General features: G+C 39.2%; 1 protein-coding gene across 2 annotated transcripts in view; it reads right to left on the bottom strand.

The window, feature by feature from the left end:
• The window catches only part of LOC114646412 (inactive N-acetylated-alpha-linked acidic dipeptidase-like protein 2), a 1943185-nt gene that overhangs the window by 215829 nt on the left and 1707220 nt on the right, over nucleotides 1–20136 (bottom strand). The window lies entirely within an intron of this gene.

Consider the following 20136-nt stretch of genomic DNA (forward strand, 5'->3'; position numbering starts at 1 on the left):
TTTCTCAGTGTATTGGCAGGGTAACACAAGAAGAGAAAATCAACTATTTTACCCCCCTTTTGCACAAATCTGTATCACTGCCTAGAATGGCTGGCAGTGAAAGCTTAAAGGAAAAACCTCCAGTGGACTGGTAACTTATTGGAATGCCATTCCACAGCAGCAATGTGGGCACTGCTGGATGAAAAAAACTAAATGAAAGCTTCTGCATTTCTGTATGGAGTATTTTCTGGCACCATGCTTGAGATGCAATAGCAGGGACAGAAAGCCCACGTCTCCTTTTGGCAAAAAAAAATCCACAAAATGAAGATAGTCATCATGGGAGCATGCTGAGACAATCCCTGGCTTGTGGATGGTTTTGCTCTTTGTGAACAGTAAAGTATTGTTTGTTTGTAAAGTATTGCTTGATTAATGTGCTTTATAGTGGTGGTACATTTATAGAGTTATTTGTAGTAACAAAAAAAGTACATACTCAACTACATGTCCATTGATATATTCATTTTTTAATATCATTTTCAGGTCTTGGAGGATCCATATTATCACTGTACACAATACACGTACCAGCACTTAATGGGATGGCAGCCAGTCACAAGCTATGATCATCCACAGTCATTGTTCCCCCTTTTCTGCCAAGTGTAAAATGGGAGGCCAGAAATTAGGCAAAGAGGAGACAAAGACCCTGAAAATAAAGCCAAGAAGCTGGTCTGTAAATATATAAACATGGAGGTCAAAACCCAGAGGTCTACCAAAGCCAAAACACCAAAACCCAAGACATAAACCAAAACTCAAAGTCAAAAAACAGGCCAAAATTTTAAATCCCTAAGTAGATTTGCAACTAACTAAATAAACTGCAAAGATTTTTTTAATTTAGAAAAACTGGACAACATGAGTAGCATGTAGGGACCTCTGGTGGTCATGTGGTAGAAAAATGGCACTGTTGCTAGTAATATGATAGCCACTGCATTTCAAAAATACATAAATGGCACTGACAGTGGTCTTCAACAGTACACAGTATGTTTCTGCAGAAACATAAATAAAGAAAACTGTACTCTGTCAGCCAGTTTGACTGTTCGTCAACCATACAAAAAACGGCTGCACTGATTTTCACAAAATTTTTCATGTGCATTGCCATTGGTAAGACTTAAAACATAGATTATGTCAGAGGGAGGGGTTATAATGGGGTGCAGCCCAAAAACCAATGATAACAATGCGAACTACAATTCCCATCAGGCAGCAGAATTATGCTGGGACTGATGGGAGGACACCTTATTCAGTGCACACAAAACTTTTCACCAGCAAAAGTGAGATCATATCTAAGGCGGCAGGTACAACCTTTTCTTCTCAGTTAATTTAGATAAGTTCAGTGCCTTGCTAGATTACACCTTTTGTCTAAGAATACGTCATTTTGTCTCATTGTGGGTTGTGTTTAACAATATTGAATTTCTAAAAGTCATTTTTTCCATGTTCATTTTCATCTAAACCCTTTTCTGAGAAATATACAGATATAAAAGGGGTGCACAGTGCTATCAAACACTTAAGTGATGTTCCTTTCTTTCAATCCCTCAAAAACTTAAAATTTCAAAACACCCTTTTTAGTGAGTTACGTAGGAGCAAAAGCATGTGAAAATTACTGTCAATTTCACAAAACTGTATGCAAAAAGAAATTCGGCTCTTTTGTTCACCACTCCCTTTTATTTTGTGCAGTTATATTAAACATAACCCTGGAGATAAATTCAGGTTGCTGGAAATGGACAGCGGTGGCCTGCTCCATGTTAGTCAAATGTGCAGTTACGAATTTCACTGCACTGTATATACTTGACAATTCCTCTGAAACTAAGTGATGTCATAACACTTTTAATCAAAGCAAAACCTTACTATTTTGAAAAAGCCAATGCTATTCTACACCTGTACATTGTTACGAAGTGTGTTAGAGATAAGCCATGATGAAACAGAATGAAATGCAATTTTTTTAGCGAGTGCTGAGTTGCTATTCGGATTCAACATTGAATCAACTTTATAACATTATCAAATATTGCCACTGGTACTGTCTCTTGTAATAATATGGAGACTTGTAGCAATGTTTGTGAACCCCAATCCCCCTGAACTGTAGATGCTTTCTCTGGTCAATGAATTCAGTTACAGCCCATCCTCAACTTTTGTGCATTTAACTTTTGCAACATCAAGTATTTGTGGAAGTTTTATTTTTTGTAATGTCGTTTTCACCTTTGCGCTAGTAGCCTCACACATTTGCAGTGTTCAAATGTATGAACATTAGAGAAAAAAATGAGAGCTGCGATGTGTGCAAGTTTAAGTAGCAGCTAGTAATAATAATAATAATAATAATAATAATAATAATAATAATAATAGTAATAAGTTTCTTTATTGAGCGCCTTTCACAAACCCAAGGTCGCTTTACATACAAAGTAAAAAAAAAAAAACATCACAGAAGAGAAAAATTCATAGAAGAGGAAAGTTTTCAGTTGAAATTTAAAGGTGCAGAAAGAGGAGCAATCTCGGAGACACTGAGGAAGAGAGTTCCAGAGTTGAGGGGCCATAACACTGAAGGACCTGCCTCCCAAGGCGGAGAGTCTAGTGCGTGGGACAGTAAGGAGATCTGCTCGAGGACCTGAGAGAGCGACAAGGAGTGTAAGGAGCTAGGAGCTGAGTGAGGTAGAGAGGAGCAAGGTTATGTAGGGCTTTGAAGGAGAGAAGCAGAATTGTGAATTTAATCCTTAATGGAACCAGTAACCAGTGAAAGTGGGAGAGAACCGGGGAGATGGGAGCAAAACACTTTGTGTGGGTGAGGACTCTGGCTGAAAAGTTCTGAATGTACTGTAGCTTCTGTATGGATTTTGCAGGGAGGCTGATGAAGACGCAATTAAAGTAATCAATATGAGACATTATGAAACAATGAACCAGAGTTTGAGCATTAGACAAGGACAGAAATGGATGGAGGCGAGCAATGTTACAGAGGTGATAGAATTACATTTTGGAAAGAGACCTAATGTATAGCTCAAAGTTAAGTGATGAATCAAACAAAACACCAAGATTTCTGACAACAGGAGCAGGTTTGACAAGTGTACCATCAACAGAAATAGAGAAATTGGATGCCTTAGCAAGTTGGGAGTTTACCAGTAACACTTTAGTTTTATTGGCATTAAGTTTGAGAAACTTATGTTCCATCCATAGCTTAAGATCAGTGATGCAGTCAGTGAGTGTGCTGGGAGGCGAGTCTGTAGGGGAGTGTGTACTAAGATATAATTGTATATCATCTGCATAACAGTGGAAGTTAAGGCCATGTCTGCGAATAATCTGACCCAAAGGAAGGATATAAAGTAGAAAGTGTAATGGCCCAAGGACTGAACCCTGAGGGACACCACGTGACACAGGTAAGGTGGAGGATTTATATCGGCCGAGTGTGACAAACTGTTGCCTATTAGAGAGATATGATGTGAGCCATTGAAGGGCTAAGCCAGAGATGCCTACAGCAGGGAATCATGACAGTAGCTCGTGTCCTCTTGTTCATCCTACCGTTATAGACCAAAGAGCTTTCATTGTTTTACTTAAAGTATCGATTTTCATGTTACAATTTTTGACCCAAAGCGTAGTGTAAGCCATTTGAGTACTAAGGCCAAGTGTGCTAAGCCAGTGATATGGCTTAGTGTGAAAATAAAGGTGTTAGATAAACTTCCTGTTGGCAGCGACCAAGTGGCTAGAGACTTTGAGGCTGATGATGCCATTATCGATTGCAGCTTCAAGGTTAAACATTAACTTGCTATGCTCATATACACCATGATTTTTAAGGATCTCAAGCGGTGCAAGAAGCAGACATTGCTGAAAGATTATTTCAAGCTTCATAATCTGCAATGCAATCTGCCAGCAATGAAGGACAGTGTGTTAGAGGTGATGCTGAGACATTGCCAGTTTTAGCGTCTTCTGACAGTAGTGACTAAATGTTTTGTTTGGTTTGCTTTTACGTCTCCTATTTCAATGTAAAAGTTTTTTATTTTGTTTGTTTTTATTGAGAAGTTAGCACATCAGTGTCACAGAATTCTAAGGAATGACAAGTCAGGAAAAATGGTTTTTTGCATGTTCCCAAATGTATTTTGTGTACTGCATTTTATGGGTTATTTCGATAGTTGATGTGTTATGAAAAGTGCAGATTATCATAAACAATGCTTTGTTATAAAGACCTCTATGCAAAAAAGTGTATTTTGAGCAATCTCTAGTGAAAGATTCAAGTTTTTGGTAGTCGCAAGAATCTGAACCCCTATTTCCCTTAGATTCAGTATATTAACATTCTCATTTTTGACTTTTATGTCATTCCCTAGGAATGTAACTCCTGCAATAGTTGAAGATTGACTGTATTCAAAAAGCCACCCAGTTTATCAGTGTGGGATTTAACATACATGCGTGCAACTGCATTAAGCCAGAAAATGCAGTGTTCATGTTTCCAACCATGCAGGTAATTATGGCAATTAATTAATCTAATCGTTCACAAAAACAACAAATTCTTGACTTATGGGAGCAGAGAAAGTGATAGTTATTGGAGAGGCAGGGTAGGTGACATATAGAACCCTTGAATTGCAGCCAGTAATGACAAAAGGGATAACATTTTTAAAAATACATAAATATTTAATTTCTTCCATAACCCATAATTAACACTAGGTACTGCAGCTATTCATAAGTAACAATAAAGTATTATAGCCATAAAACAAAATGCAGATTACAAATTATGTATAGAAGTAAGTTTTGCAGTGTTCAGCACCTTAAAATCATGAGACTGGCCCAGCTGCACCTCAAATTAGAATCATCAGTAGGTGCTAACTAAAGAAGTTACATTGTACATTCCTTTCAGTTCAATATGGTTATCACATTACAATAATATAATAATAATAATAATATGTTTTATTTATATAGCACCTTTTCCAAGCTCTAGAATGTTTACTAGATGGTTATCGAGAATGTAATAAAATTCTAGGATGATGCCAGCTTTCACTACTCAATATAAAGGTAAGGTCCTACTGTATATAAAATTAAATAATTGATAGACAACCCAGTCTTTCTTGGTCAGACCGGAGGCCAAAATCATGGCAATTATGGCAGGACTAACTAACAAAGAATAATGCAAATGTTTTCACAGACAGCTAAAACAGAGAGGTCAGGTAAGGTGAGGGGTTAAGATGAAGAAAATGAGGTGCAGAAACTAAGGAAATGGAACTACTCTGCACAGGCTGTAACTATTCTTTCAAGCACTTCACATAGATCTCAAAACGAAGCAACTTGAAACACAAAATACGTTTTCCAGCATCAGTTTACTGTTTTCCTTAAGGAATAGAGAAGATGCAGAAGTATCCCACTAGGATACAAATTAGCATTTCTTCTTCTCGAGCAGCAGCAGGCATTCTACAAATGCAAAGCCCTCTTTTGCTGTGCACAGAGGACTATTAATGGTAATCTTCTACTCTGAGAGACAAAAGAGGCACTGATTAAATACTCTAGAGAGTCGATAGACGCCACATTCATGCATTTAGTTTTGAAAGTAAACTCTTTCTCAGTTCTTGGAATAATATTCTTTACCTTTAATTTCTATTTGCTTACACACAGAGACTTTTTTTGTGACAAAAGTAACCCTATATGTACCAAGCAGCAGAAATTGAAAATCTCATAGTATAGAAATGGAACCACCAAACCTTTTGTTTTTACACAAATTGATTCTATTGTTAATCATTTGCTTAACATCCTGCAATGAACTGATTTGCTGCACAATCTCCTATTGCACATCTCAAATTAAGTGGTGGAAAGCCCAGAAGAGAATAGATGTTTCCTTGTTCTTTTTTATTTCCACAAAGCAATAAAACAATGGTTCTTTCATATTCAATATAAGAGTTTATCTTATGAATTTGATAAGGAATGTGTTGTAGTGGATCGGTCATGCTTCCTTTATTTTTATGTAGTACTTTCTAAATGAAGGTAGCATACTGTTGCATAGACAGGACATCGACTGAGTCTGAATCTCAACCTGTTCACTATCTAGGTTGAGTCTGTATGTTTTTCCAATGTTTATGTGTGTTTTCCTCTGGAAAAATATAGTTTTTCCTCCAATTAACAGAAACATATACAGTAACTAAAGTTGTTGAATTTGGGGGTTCACTTAAATGGTACCTGGACCAGGGATGGTTCCTGTGGTGCTTCCAGGATAGGTTCTGCTCACTGCAAAACTGAATTGGACAAAGTGGGTTAACAAAATGGATAGACTTTCATAATGAAGTCTCAATGGATTGTTATGACATCCTATTCTACATTTCACCTGCTGCAGTAGTATGCTCAGATCTTCAACTCTTACCAGGAAAAAGCATATAGAGAAGAAATAGCGAGATGACGACCTTCTCCCCACTCTTTACATTAATAATAATAATAATAATGCATTTTATTTATAGGGGCACTTTACAATTGCAGTAAATCTCAAAGTGCAACATAAAAAGTTTAAACAATGGCAAGGCAAGATAAAAACAGAGATAAAAGAACAATAATTATAGGATTCTTGTTAATATGCTTTCCTAAATAGAAAAGTCTTTAGCTGTTTTTTAAAACAGCCCACAATCTGCTGTGTTCTTAGGCTCTCTGGTAGGGCATTCCAGAGCCGTGGAACAGAGGCTGCAAAAGCTCGGTCTCCCATTGTATGAAGTTTGGTCACAGGGGGGCGAAGGCAGGAGGTTTCTTGTAGTGGATTGTAATATAAGGAGTTCTTTAAGATATTTTAGAGCATTTCCATGGATACACTAGTAGTTTGTTATCCTCTCAGCACTCACAGATCAAACATCACCCTTGAGGTGCACTCTGAAACAAGAGATGTAATTTATTGCTGTCACTTAATTGTGTCAAGCCCACCCTTCTAGTCAAATTGTTTCAAAGCCAACAGAGCTTAAGCCAAGCTCTTGATTTTTTAATGTGGATATTGAGGCCAATAGGTCTCGTAGCTAACCATGAACCCAAAATAAGATCCAAAAAGACCAGGAGTATACAAAAAAAGTGTTTTAATGTTTAAGAATAAACACACTATGAGGGATAATCAATAATGGGCAAATAATAATGTAAAATGAAGATATATACATTCTGTATATATACATTCTTATGGCATAAGTGCCATTTAATGGCTTGCCTACAGATTCCTTCCGATTACTATGATTTGGAGTGCCTATTGCACTCACCCACCGTAAAGCAGGTAATTCTTTAAAAATTCACCCATACTTTACTGACCACCTTTGGCCCTTTTTCTTGAAACAAGCTGAGCTCCTACTGACAATTTCAACCCCAGCTGCAAGTTCAATAGCCCTTTGCCTGGAAGTCCCGTTGAAACCCCAGCAGAGAAGTGTCTCTGGGATCATTTCTGTAGTAGAACCTGTCCTTTCCGCTGCCTCACAGGAGTTGTCCATTATTGATTGGAGAGCATTTCTCCACCTGTTCTTACAAACTTCTGTAGGTACACAGTGGAGTCCATTCTCACTGATTTCATCTTCTGCTCAGGACATAGACAACGGTTGCTGACTTAGGAAGGCAAAGAAAATTATTAAGGACCTCAGCCATACCATACAGCAGCTTTTCTCAAAGTTACTGAACAGTTAATCATAAGAACAAATATTGCAATGTAACAAATAGTGTTAACATCTAATACTTGCAAATACACATTGTATGTAATTGTTTATATTGTGTTATTTTAAATGCTAACTGTTGCATCATTTTTATTTATTTATTATTTGTATTGTACTTATGTCACTTTCTCAGAGGAGACATGCAAGTATGAATTTCATTGTACTATGCTCACTAGACAATAAACCTGACTTAATGTCATGGCTAACACAGTAAAGCATTTGTATAAAGATATTTTTACCAATTTTCTGTAAGTGTCAAGGCTGATTTATACCTACACTGTAGCTATGCACATAGGCTATGCCTTAGAAAGCAGATTATACTTCTGTGTTACACAATGCCACAGATAGATGCCTGAACGTTAGTTGGTGGTGTTTATAGCACCCAGAAGAAGTGAATGATCCATTAAAATTCAGGCAGATTTTACCTTCCAAGATCATAGTTCTTCTTGCTACACATTTTTTTCCACAGGTGAACATATTGTCTCTCATATTTCTCCACTTTTTCATATGTTTCACAGCTTTCAAACAGGAAGATGAACGGAAATATGTTTCAGGAAATACGCAGTTACCAAACTAGCCAATCAGAGTCATAGGGGTCTATATAGTGTGATGGACGACCGGCTATAGACTCCGGTCGCCACCCCCAGGCCGTCAGGAGGAGCCCTCCAGACAGCATGATGGTGCCCTGAGTTCCAGCAGGGCCTTATGGACTTTGTAGTTTGTATACACAGCCCTGCTGGATACCTTGGGGGCCACCGGGAGTCGCTGTAGGGGGGCTAGCGGGCTCTTATGTGCCCTATAACCCGGGAGTGCGTCATCATCACGTGACAGGAAGGAACGACGTGCTCCCGGGCTGAAGAAAGGACTGTTTACCCTGACCCGGAGGGAATTAGGACTTGTGGGTTTGGCCAGGAACCACTTCCGGGTCAGGGCATATAAAAGGACTGTGGGAAAGCCCAGACACTGAGCTGAGCTGGGAGGTAGGGTGGCGAAGTGTCTGGGCAAGGAGGATTGGTTTATTGTAGAGAGAATTGTTGTGTTTATGAGTGTGGAGTGGAGGGTGCTTTGTGCACAGTATAATTATAAAATAAATAGTATTTATACTTTCACCTGGTGTTCAGAGTGGTACCTGAGGGTTCAAGAGGTGGACCACACCTCAATCTGTTACAATAGGGTTTACACTTTAGTCAAAGTCAGATCAACTTTTGTCTTGTCTATGGACTCCAAAATGAACACTAATGGAAAACTATTTAATGGAAGGATTCACAAAAAAAAAATGAAACACAATCTTAACATTTACTTTTTACTGCTGGTGGTCTATGAAAAAGAGCAAAACAAAATCAGTTGTATTTTTACGTATTTGAACGTACAATGTTTTGGGATTGTTATTAAGAAAGTCATTGTGTAAACACCCACCTGTTTCTGCTGTAACAGATAGCCCAGCCACAGACAGACACGACACCAACGTCCACAACACATGGTTTATTTCATACTACTGTATTTACAACAGGTTCCAGCGACTCATACATGACTCCTCCATCCCTGTCTCTCTGTCACCTCCACTCCTCACTCGCAAGCTCCGTCTTCCTCCTCCTGACTCTGGCTCCTTAAAGCGAGTGAGGCGGCCCCTTTTATCGAACCCCAGATGTGCTCCAGGTGCTCAGTGATGGTCTTCCGGCAGCACTTCCTGGTGTGGCGGAAGTGCTGCCTTTGCACCCAGAAGCACTCCGGGCATACACAGTTCCTGGAGCGGCAGCACTTCCTGGTGTGGCGGAAGTACTGTCCTGCAAGGCTCAGGAACCATCCAGGTGCCCCATGGGTTTGGCAACGGACCCCCACAGGGTTGAGCTTCCCAGCTCCGTATCCGTCGTCCTTGGTGGAAATCAGGGGGGCTGCCCTCTTGTGCCCACTGTCTCATTACCTCGCCCTCCTCTTACCTATACATGTCAAATTTCTTTCAGAAACATTAAAACTATCTGTCCCTCTATCCTTGCTGGATCAATTTCTGATCTTTTTCTGTCTTCCCCTATTCCATCCACACTAGATAGTCTTGTTGACTACTATAACTCAGCCCTACATTCAGCACTAGATTAAACAGTTCCTTTAAAACATAAGGAGGTTTCCTTTAAGTGTTCAACTCAATGGTACAACTCAGAATTGAAATTGAATATGAAATCAGCTGGTTGACACCTTGAGAGAATGTCATGTAAGATTGGCCTTACTGTCCACATCCAGGCCCTCTCTGACCATCAAAGAGCTTACAGAGTTGTACTAACTGCAGCAATGAACACACATTATGGCAGAATAATAGAAAGTGGCCATGATAACCAGAGGGTTATCAGCATTTGGCCCAATTACCTCCTCCACTGAAGTCTGTAAAATATTCCTCCACTTTTTCTGTAATAAAATATCAACAAACATAAATCCATCATCCATTTATATCTTTCCTGTCTTCCCATTCCATCTACTGTAGCTCCTTTTCTAAATTTTCACTAGTCATATCTGCGTTTATTAATGACCTGGGGCCTTATGTATAAATGGTGCATACACACAAAAATGTTGCGTATGCCCATTTCCACCCTCACTTCGAGATGTATAAAAACTAAACTTGCTGTATAGCCATACACATTCTCATGCCAGCCTTACCCTGTGCGTATGAAAATTTCCACTCGGTTTGGCACACTGTTGGCACCGAGCATTAAAGCAGTGCTACTGTTCCTGTGTGGTTTCACTTTCTTTTTTAGATTCACATCCCTGACACGGCTTAATTAAATACACTAATTGTAATCAACCTATAACAATGTAATGGTGCACAGAATGGCCAAGCTATTCCAAATACCGTAGCTGATTTAGCGTTGTTACTCTCAGTGCACCACTCAGAGTATTTTAACCCAATGTATCTGAGTGTAGAATCACAACATTTCACAACATGGCTCCTCGATGTTGAAGACGGGACAAACGGAACACCTGTGACATTGCCTTCATGTTGTTTTCCTTTTATTTCTGATCCCATTCAACAACTATATGGCGACATTTACTTCTCAACTGTCACTCTGCAACAACTCAGCATGCGAGCTATAATCGTCTCTGCTACAGTAAACATGCACCTCTGAGCCACGTTGACTTTTCATTGTTCTTTTCAGTTCTGGCTGCTTTTCTATATATAATCCACCAAGTCGCCTGACCATGGGATATGCACGCATGCGAGACAGAGCCCCTCCCGCCAACTCAAACCCTTCTCCCGCGTCATGGGATACGCACGACAGAGCCCCGCCCACCAACTCTAGCCCTCCTCCTGCATGCACCCTCGCTCTTGAGGCATGAGCAGGCAGTGCGCATGGGGTACGCACGACAGAGCCCCACCCGCCAACTCTAAGACCATGGGGTACGCACAACAGAGTGTTGTTCTTAGTCACGGAAATAGTCATACAGTCTGCTCAACAATACGCTGACTACATGAATACTTCCGGAGTTTATGGTGGCAAGGCAGAAATTGTGGCAATGTCCCAAATGCTTCCAGCTACTATTCACTTCCAAAATATCCCTGACCCCATCAGATTCAAATTTGCCTTTTACTTTTACACGCAGACAATTTCCTGTTAGATTGGCCTTTGCAATGACAATAAGGCACAGGGCCAAACATTCAAAAAGATATGCCTGTATCTGCCAAAACCAGTTTTCAGTCACGGACAATTGTATGTTGCTCTCTCCAGAGTTCCATCTTTTCATTCACTCACAGTCGTATCCTCAAATTCACCCCATTTGGACAACTGTGTCTTTCAGGAAGTGTTCACCCATCAATAAATAATTATGAGGCATATGCTACGCCGCAGGTTGGCTAGTTATTATTATTATTGTTGTTATTTTATCATTTTATAGGAAAATAAGTTTATGGAAGATTTTCATATTGCATCTCATTGTACCGTACAACAACAATAAAGGAATTCAATTCAATTCAATAGAAGAGAGTGTGCATTTACAGATTATGACGACTGGCTTCTAAGTCGATTTAGATTTCCAAGAGCTATCTTCTTGGAGCTCTTGATATCATTTTAAGATGAAATGCATTAAAGAATGTATATTACATTATACAGATACATTTTTAACTTCATGTAAAAATTGATACTGTTAACGATTAAACGTGTGGTCACAGTGATACGGCAGTAGTGATGAGCTGGCACCCTGTCCAGGGATTGGTCCTGCCTCGTGCTGTATGCTTGCTCGGACTGGATGGATACATGGATGGAATAATTAAACACTTTGAAGATTTTTCAATGTTCCTTAAAAGTTTTGAGGAATCAACAGATGGTTTGACATTTATTGCAGAGCTTATTGTGTGGCAATTGGTTGTGTGGAGAAAGACAAGGAAGGACAGGAATTGGGGGTCGGTACATTTGAAAGAGACAGTATTGTTGCAATAAATTATTTCATTGAGGGTTGCGCATGTCCCAGCAAGCACCTTGTGGGAAGCAGGAACAATCTCTGGATGGGGTGCTAGCTCATTGCTACCACTGTGCCACCATTTCATCCTGAAAATAATATTAAGTATGTATCTTAGTATTTAATTGTTCTGAGAGCTGTAATATCATGAATGTAATGTATTTTATGTCCTGTCGGCATAAGAGAAAGCCCGTTTAAGAAGCACGTAATGATTCACACAAATGAAGAGCACATACAAGGACACTTACAATACGAACATGCTATTTTAGTTACGATGGGATCTGAGAAACTCTAGTAAATTAATCATTGATTTTAAGACTTAGTTTACGACATTCTACTTTAGTGGCAAAATAAACTATACGATTAAAGTGGACATTTTAAGTTTTTTTCACTGTGTCCCTTTTTTTTTTCCCTGTACCCTAATATGCTTCCGTATGACACTCAGATAGTGGGATACGACTCGCCTTTTCATGTTGACTTTGATATCTGACCACTCCTTTTTTACTTCGGGCACTGTGTGACCTTCTGAACTTGAACTTCCAAGTTTCTCTGCCACTCTGTATCACTCAATCAACTTCCTTTTGTTGTTTATACCACTGCTTAAGCCAGTTATATTGAGTTACATATTAAAATATGTAAAATTTTGGGAGGAGTCGGGGTAGGACCTGCCAGGCAGGTGCATGTGCGTTATTTTTCACGTTGACCAGGATTTACTGTATGCAGCTGAAGTGCGTAGAAGTTTGCTTTTGTGCATCTGAGTTTTTTTTCTACTTTTGTCTGTACGCCATGTTTTAGTGTTAGTTCTATGCACACCGTTATGCATGAGGCCCCTGCAATTTAAGATGAGGCCAACTACTTGTGTACTGGACCCCATTACCACCACACTTCTTAAATCTTACCTTCATGCCATAATCCTGACTGTTACAAAAGTAATAAATACATCCCTTGACACCGGTTCTCTGCCAGCCACTTTATAATTACTGGTCTTGATATTGACAGTCTCTGCCCATTTCTCACTTACCTTTTCTGTCAAAAATTCTTGAGTGTGTTTTAGCCTTCCAACTCACCAATTGCTTAACTTCTAATAAACTGATGGAGCCCTTCCAGTCTGGTTTCAGAACAGAGCACAGCAGTGAAACTGTTCTGCTTTGGGTAACTAATGATTTACTTATGGCAGCAGACTCTGGGAAAAGCAGCATATTAATTCTGTTAGATCTTAGTGGAGCATTTGACACCATCAGACATGACATTCTACTGTCCAGAATGGAAAACATTCTGGGTATCTCTAGCACTGCTCTCCAGTGGTTTAAGTCCAATCTGACTAACAGGCAAGAGTTTGTTATTCCTGGCAACAGCAGATACAGCTCAGCGCCGGTCACACAAGAGGTTCCTCAGGGTTTTGTCCTCGGCCCTCTGCTCTTCTGTATCTATATGCTTTCCCTTGGCCATATCATTCATAGCTATTGACTTGGTTATCATTTTAATGCAGATGATACGTAACTCTATTTCAATGTTAAAAGTGAAACTTCATCAGAGCTTTCTCATCTCAGAACTTGCCTCAGTGAGATTAAAACCCGGATAGAGCAGACAAACAAACTGCAACAAAAATGAATTAAGGAAATTTGACACTAAAGCACAACTTAAGAAAATTAGCTCCATTTCAGTCAATTTTGACATTGATCTCATCAGACCTTCTTCTGATGCAAGGAATCTTGGTGTCATTTTTGATTTCTCCCTTTCTTATTCTGCCCATATAAACCACATTAAGAAACTTTCTTACTTTCACCTCCTCAATATATCCCACGTTCGCTCATTCCTCTCCTTTTGTAATGCTGAAAAACTTGTCTATGCTTGTATCACATCCTGTATCCATCCATCCATCCATCCATTATCCAACCCGCTGAATCCGAACACAGGGTCACGGGGGTCTGCTGGAGCCAATCCCAGCCAACACAGGGCACAAGGCAGGGAACCAATCCTGGGCAAGGTGCCAACCCACCGCAGGACACACACAAACACACCCACACACCAAGCACACACTAGGGCCAATTTAGAATCGCCAATCCACCTAACCTGCATGTCTTTAGACTGTGGGAGGAAACCGGAGCGCCCGGAGGAAACCCACGCAGACACGGGGGAGAACATGCAAACTCCACGCAGGAGGACCCGGGAGGCGAACCCAGGTCCTCAGGTTTCCCAACTGCGAGGCAGCAGCGCTACCCACTGCACCACAGTGCTGCCCATCCCGTATCAATTATTGTTATTTTAATTCCTTACTGTAAGGTGCTGCTTCTAATCTTATATTACAGTTCCAGTGGATTCAAAACTCTGCTGCAAGAATCCTTACACGAACCAGTAACAGTGAGCACCTATCCTGCTTCGCCTCCACTGGCTCTGTGTCTTACAGAATCAACTGTAAAATTCTATTATTAACCTACAAAGCTTTAAATGTCATTGCACCAGACTACATCAGTGACCTTCTTCATCACTTTCACCTACTAAGGTCCTCTGATTATGGTAATCTTGTTTTGTCTCACACTAACCTGCACTCTATGGGTGATAGGGCCTTCAGCTGTATAGCGCCCAGACTTTCACTGCAAAAAATGAAATCCTAGTAAAGTGAAAAGTTCAAGTTCAGGCTCTATTTTAAAGTTGAAGAACAAGTTCACTTAATAAAAGTTCTTGAGTTCAGGAAACCCTAAAAACTTACACGCACTTTTTGAGGATGGTCTCTCCTGTTATAGTCTAGATTAGGTTTCAGGGTGTGCCTGAAATAATGCATGTACATATACCTTTTTAATTTTCCAAGTAAACTAGGTATTAAACACAAAGTCGAAGCATATACTGTAGATATACTCCTGACTACTTTCTGAATGCAACTGTACAATGCCTTGCATAGATGTAAATATACAGTAAGTTAAAGTGATTTGTTTATGATTAAATTCAAAATAGAGTATAGAACAGATAACACAGTGATCAGCACCATCATAATGAAATACACATTGACAAAATTTCGAATGATGTCTGCGTAAAACTCAGTATATAACAAAAAAAAATTGATCATTTGGGCAATCAAAATCAAAAGAGATGGAGCACAAATCAGCATCCAACTGATCGAAAAACTGGGCAACACAGCATGTAAATACACTAGAATGAGGCAGGTTTAAAAAAGACAGACTTTTCACATTATTTCCCTAGAGGCCTCACTGATGAGTTCATCATCTTGGTGAAAAAGGACTAAGAATTCCTGTCCATATCCTCCATGTTTGCAGCCTTTTCCAAAAAGTAAATACATTTCAACTATAATGCGTCTGATTTGTACTTTCATGGTACTAAACATAAATACTTTGCATCTGTGACTTAGCATCACAAAACCAATAAGTAAGCTTATCAAGCATTTTGTTTGTATGTTTTGAACTTTTTCTATTTTTAGTGATGGCACAGTTGTGTCTTTCAAATGTGTAGTTTAATATTCTTTTACAGTATATGCAGGTTAGGTTCATTGGCACCTATGCAGTACAATGCCCCAATCTGATTAAATATGGGGTGTGATGGGCTGGCACAACTGCAAACAAAGATAAAATCAATAATGAATAAAAGTAATCTAGCTTAAATATATAGGTTTATAGGGTCATTATTGTCACCTATACACAGCACAGTTTAATTCTTACTTACTTGCACTAATCATCACCACTCTGACACCATGTTTAGTGAGTAGTAAGTATAGCAACCTTATTTCAAAGCATCTGCCTTCCTTACCTTAAATAACTTCCTTGGCTATTTTTTAGTATTAGTGTTATTTATCTTCCTATTCTGGACTAGTTTGTGCTTTCAACCTCATGCTGCTGTTGCTACTTAAGCTTCTCTGTAATTGAGACTGACAGTTACTTAAAAAAAATACATGCTTTTTGCACAGCCATTTTTGATTAATATAGCATGAGAGCATAACAGAAAGATAATATACAGGAAGGCAAGATAAACAAAAGGCTATATAAAGTGTGTTTTTAGGTGGAAGAGGAAACCCACAGATGACGCAAAGGAGGAACACGCCAACTCCCACATGAAATGGAATTGTGGACCTCATGCATGCCAATGCATGCCCTGATCAGAAAAATAACACTTCCAGTTAAAGCAAAGCAACTCTGGACATTTGACAGGAGCAATCAAGACTTTTTCAAGTTGGTTACTGATTTTGTGTCAAATAAAAGCTTTAAATGGCACTCAAGTTGACACTCTTTACTTTGTTGTGTTTTTTTTTTATATATTTGGCATCTTATCCAATTGAAAAGATGACATTATGTCTTCACTGTGAATTCAATTGTTTCCCTTTTTTAAGACTCTAGCTCTTAGTCACCTCTTTCATAAAGAAACAAAGCACAGAGCAGCTCATGACAAAACTGGCCTCTGTGCTTATGAAAGCCGTAAAATGTTCTTCGAAACGTGCAACCTGCCCTTTTGAAACAAAGAGCAGGTAGTGTGAAAAATGAGCTGTCAGTCCAGTGCCTTTAGCCAAGCAATCAGTGTCAGGTAGAGATGGGTGAAATGACTGTTAGCTTTTAATGAAGTGACACGTACGGCCCCAGACTGCATATCCTGTAGCCCCAGCACAGGGATACACGGCCACTTGCTCAAGGTCGGTGTACAGGATGCAGGCTGAGCTGAGAAAACCAGAGGTGGCATGAAACCTCAGGCCACAGTGAGAGTAACTCACAAACAAATTAGGATTGGAGGAATAAGAATACACATGAGATGACTGTCAGCTTCTCCGAATTTACATACGGAGCCCAACACATGCTGCAGGTAGAGCACAAATGATTCTGACTTGATGAAAAGGGCCCACTTGTAAGTACATTTTTTATCATGGAATTCTGGTCTTATCCTAAAACAACACGCCCCTTTGCATTTTATAATTAATTCTTTAATAAATTGAGAAATGTAAGCCATATGGGGAGCAGCATTATGCTCAAGAATAAACTGAGTTAAGCACTACACAAAATGTATCTTAAAATCTATTGATGACTAATATTTTCTGTTGCCAATGTGAAATATCATATGTCTATCTGTAACATCTGACATTTGCAGTAATTGCCTGTGCCAATATCTTTGGAAAATGAGTTGGTTTGTTTAAAAGTGGGCTGTTCAAAAGACAAAGGCAAAGCTGAGCTAAGCTGTTGTCCACAAGAAAAAAGCAGCCTGCTGACACTCAGCACATATACTAAAATGACACAAGCAGTCTCTACTGCAACAGTATCATTTCTGATGTGAGAACCATCAAGATATTTTCATAAGCATTGAAAGGAGAAGTTGACTGCCTCTAAGATAAGAAACTTAAGTTTTATGAGCTCCTGAATGAAAGGCAATAGCTGCCATGAATCACGCTATACCTTAGATTGATTAGCTTTGTAAAATCAGACGATGTGCTGATTAGGTTCTTCCACCATAATCAAAACTGGGGTACACAGGCAGCATAGACGAGATTAAGATTCTGAACAACAATGCCAGAACAGAGCTGCCTGGAACATTGAACATTTAGCGCTACCAGGTTGTATGGTGGAAAATACCACATCTTGATTTTATTTCAATTTGGAATATCTTTAGAGAATTATATTTTAAAAATGATTAGGGGGCTCTACGCCCTGCTTGCTTCGCTCGCCAACCCCCATGGATGGGCACTGGCCACCCGCTATCTCATGGCTCATGTCAGGGTACTCCTCCATTAGAGAAAGCGATTGAATTTAAGAAGATGGTATATAGAAGAGTATGCGGGGAGCGGGAGGAAGATGGTTTGGTCCTTAGTTTATACAGATTAAAATCAGTTACTTGAATATTTGACTACAAGTTTCTATTTTAAATACCAATGAATAATAAAATAGAGTAAAAATTAAAAGTTAAACAGCAAAAGTAGAAGTAAAAAGTAAAACATAATAAAAAGTAAATTAAAAATTAAACTACATTAACGGCTCATCAAAAACAATATTATGAATTACTGTATCCTCTACAATATATTCTATAAACGTTGCTTTTTGCATTTCTGTTCACATGTTGTTTGGGATATTTTTCTCTTTTTTGTTTACTGGACAATTCTCTTTGTTCTTGATTTGTATTATATCCAGCTCTTTTTTGTTCATTTTCTTTTTTTTGACATTCATTATCAGCTCTTGCTGCTCTTTTCCTATCACGATGTAAAATTCAGCGTTCCTGAATAGAGAATTTGGATTTCTGCCTTGCCGTTATAAACGTTCGGGTTGTAGGGTGAGTTACCACTGAGAGTGTCACGGGGTGGTACGGAGAGAGGATGTGTGTTCATAGAAGTAATGATTGGGAAAGCGGTGTGGAGGGGAGTAATCAAGGCTGAATAACACAGACATGACGGAAAACTTTTTTAATACAATAGAGAAGTAATATTTCAATGAGTAAACTGCCTGCTTCTCTAGATTGCATTTCCGGTTACTCCACTGCCAGTGATGAGGTGCACTAGTTAGGTTAGTGGATGAGGAGGACACTCCAATAGAATTAAAACTGTAGCATGATATACAGTAAGGTGTAGACTGTATAGAATTGATACAATAGCATGATACAGAATTAAGTGATAGCTGTATACCCCAGCCCTGGTGGAGTGGTGGATCTGAGGCTAAGGATCTGCACCAGCAATTGGAAGGTTGCCGGTTTAAATCCCATAAATACCAGAAGTGATTCCACTTCATTGGAGCCCTGAGCAAGGCCCTTAACCTGCAATTGTTCTGTCCTGTGTATGATGTTAATCTGCATCCTGCCCTGTTAGCAGGTCCTCTGACTTGCAGGGAAAACATGGGGGGTTGATGGTATGATTGGCACTGTAAAAAACTTCACACTGTTCTATTATATTTGAGCTAGTGTGGTGCTGAGGTGTCACCCGTTGCACGGCTGTACTCAGGTCCTAATTTGGGATCCTTATTTGGTTCATTGTGTGGTGGGTGCCCTCTGTCAGTGCATGCTCCCAACCTCCTCCCCCTGTATACCCCAAGTGCTCTTACAGGTCAGAGTAAAAGAGAATCGGACACAGACACACATTAAAAAGAACCTGTGGAAGTATACATTTTGAGAACAGGGGGTTCCCAAAGCCTTTCTGCAATATAACAGCATAATATAAGGTGATGCGAAACTTTAATAGCATAAACATACCTCCACCAAATGGGCTTATTATAACTCTTAGGTTAATAAACCTAAATTGCACCCCATTTCCTACACAGACTCATTCTATGTCGAATATTGCAAAAATACATACTTTATAAATACATTTTGTGATTACAGTCCTTACAAATTTAGTGTTGGTACAATTTATCTTCATAAATTATTTCAGTGGTTTGAAATGATGCCATACTTTCTGTCATTTTCATTTTGAAACTTAGGAAGGAATGATAAATAATTGCATGGCCTCCACTATGGATATGTGGAAATGATAGTTACAAGTGCTGCTTCCTCCACCTACTGTGTATATAAAAGACAATGGCTAATTTATGCAGTCAATAAGCAGATATGAAAAGAAAAAATCTGAAGTTAAAAACACTGAAGATACAGCAGACCAGGTCTAAGTGCTAAAATAGTATTTTTACCCATAGACCCATTTATTAAGCAAGGATCAGTTTTGGCTGCACAGAGACTGGACTGGCCAAATATTTCATTCCAGCTTTACAAAGAAAACTAGAAGTGTGGGAATTCTTATTCACAGAACAGTCTCATTTGTAGTATCAGATGCAATATCTGATCCTGAAGGGAGATATGTGATTGTCAAGAGCATATTCCTTCTACTCACCAGTGCATCATTGCTACTCAAGAATTGATTATTTCTTTATAAATAACAATTTCTTGCCTACGATTAAATCTTGCAAGTACAACACCATTGTTATTCCCGACCATGCCCCTTTGATCTTGAAGCTAAAATCATTATGCCCCACATAATCATCTCGCAGTGGTGTCTTATCCCACTTTTATTAGCAGACGAAAACTGTACAGAATTTATATCCAAACAAATCAGCTTTTTCTAGAGACAAATACATCCTCAGAGGTC

This window comes from Erpetoichthys calabaricus, chromosome 2, assembly GCF_900747795.2.
Source record: "Erpetoichthys calabaricus chromosome 2, fErpCal1.3, whole genome shotgun sequence".
NCBI classification, from domain to species: domain Eukaryota; kingdom Metazoa; phylum Chordata; class Cladistia; order Polypteriformes; family Polypteridae; genus Erpetoichthys; species Erpetoichthys calabaricus.